Source organism: Martes martes, assembly GCF_963455335.1.
Source record: "Martes martes genome assembly, chromosome: X".
Classification (NCBI taxonomy): Eukaryota; Metazoa; Chordata; class Mammalia; order Carnivora; family Mustelidae; genus Martes; species Martes martes.
In genome coordinates this window covers 11,681,983-11,684,141 of record NC_137897.1, presented here as the reverse complement: position 1 = coordinate 11,684,141, position 2,159 = coordinate 11,681,983, and the positions used below count along the sequence as shown (strand labels likewise).

At 35.8% G+C, this 2,159-nt stretch overlaps 1 pseudogene across 1 annotated transcript; it reads right to left on the bottom strand.

Moving 5' to 3' along the window:
* Nucleotides 1-918: 918 nt before the first annotated feature.
* LOC308359931 (large ribosomal subunit protein eL42-like) lies at nucleotides 919-1,244 on the bottom strand (annotated as a pseudogene). The gene has a single exon. The product of its transcript is annotated as a large ribosomal subunit protein eL42-like (transcript).
* Between the last annotated feature and the right edge of the window lie 915 nt (nucleotides 1,245-2,159).

Sequence of the window (2,159 nt, the reverse complement as noted above, 5' to 3'; positions counted from 1 at the left end):
TTTTTTTTTTCTTTTTATTAACATATAATGTATTATTAGCCCCAGGGGTACAGGTCTGTGAATCGCCAGGTTACAGTTCTCTCTTGATTACTGTAACTTTGTAATAAATTTAGAAACTGGGAAATGTGGGTTTTCCAACTTTGTTCTTCTTTTCCAGATTTTTTTTGGCTATTATGTTTTTGTTTTTGTTTTTTTTTTTTGCATTTCTATATGAATTTTAAGATCAGTTTGTTAATTTCTGGGGAAAAAAGGCAGTTGGATTTTGATAGGAAATGCATTAAATTTAAAGATCTAAAGAATACTTTTAGAATTTAATGAAAAGATTTGCTAAACTGAATTGTTATTTTCTGATATTTGAACTTTATCCATTCTCATGTAAATCTGTTACTGTGTTCATTTTATTTCCTTAAGTAGAGTGGATCTGTTAAGACCTTTGCTGATAGCACATTGGCACTGATTTATTTATAATGCTCATTTCACAAATATGTTAAATTTTCCCTCCTAGTTAGTTCAGTTTACAATTGCACAGTTTTATAGGCTATGTATATGGAAAGGCAAAAGATGGGGAGAGGGTGATAAGATTTGTTATAAAAGTAGTGTAACACAGCCTGGTAATGAAAGGACCTGTCTTTGACTGTGTATTTGTGTTCCAGAGTGTGGTATTTCGTGTTCTAATGTGTTTCATCAAGCACAAGATATTAAATAGATTGGTAGTTTTTGTTGAGTTTTCCCCATGACTATGTAAACAGTTGTAATGAATTTTAATGCCAAAAATTGTTTTCAGGGAGATTAAATTTCTTTTTTTTATTCAAATGTTATGAGATTAGCAAGTGCTGTTTTAATAAAGAGAATTTTTTTTTTTTTCATTTTGAACATAACCTCAAGATTTTATCAGCTTCATAAAACCAAATGTGAAGCTTAGAACTGGATCACTTGGCTTTTTCTCTTCTTATCTCCTCCCGGTTCAAAATTCTTGCGTCTCTTAATAGCCAGCATTTTCTTAGATATGTGGTTGGACTCAACACATTCAAGCTTCAGCACAGTCCTCTTTGTAGTTTTAGGGTTTTTTTTTCCCAGAAAATCGGCTTAGTCTGCCTATCATAGACACTCTGCTTACTGTTATAATGCTTCTTTCCCTGGGCATACAGAGAATCCTTGTCCTTCTTGTATTGTGTCACTTTGTGGGGTGGGTGATTGCCACACTTCTTACAGAAAGTCTAGCAGGTTTTAGGAACATTCACCATGTTTGCAAGAGCATTATCAGCCGGGAAGGCAATAATGAATATTTCGAATGAACCCATTATAATCACCTCAAACTCCAGAAAAGCAAATGTATTTGAATGAAAAACAGAGTTACTTTTAAGAATTTAGAATTATAGGGGCACCTGGGTGGCTCAGTGGCTTAAAGCCTCTGTCTTCAGCTCAGATCGTGATCTCAGGGTCCTGGGATTAAGGCCCGCATTGGGCTCCCTGTTCAGTGGGGAGCCTGCTTCCCCCTCTCTCTCTCTGCCTGCTCTCCACTTACTTGTGATCTCTGTCAAATAAATAAATAAAATCTTAAAAATTTAGAATTATAAACTCAGAGTATGTCTCATGTGCACGTAAGATTATGCTTGATTTCATAAAGAAATTGTCAAATCAAAACATTTATTATTTAAGATGCTATAAATTAATCTGGAATATAAAAGCAGTTATTAAAGAGATAATTTTTATCTCTATTGTTAAATAAATAAATATTTATTTATTTTTTTAAATTTATCTATTTATTTGACAGAGAGAGGGCAAAGTGGCCGTGGAGGGAGAGCGGCTGGCAGAGGTAGAGGGAAAAGCAGAGCAGACTCCCCAGGGCAAGGAGCCTGATGCGGGGCTTGATCCCATCATCTGGGATCATGACCTGAGCCAAAGGCAGATGCTTTAACCAACTGAGCCACCCAGGCGCCCCTATAGACATAAGTCTTAAAAATATTGACCACAAAGCTGTCACTTACCATCCTACTAAGAAAATGAAAGACATTTAGGCTGTAGAGACAAACTCAAAATACCTATGACCCAGACTGGTTTGGCTTTGAAGCAGGTTGGACTTCTAGAGCTACACAGAGTGAAAGTGGGGCTTAATGAGCCAGGCAGGACTTAGGCTAGTATACATCACCCAAAAATAA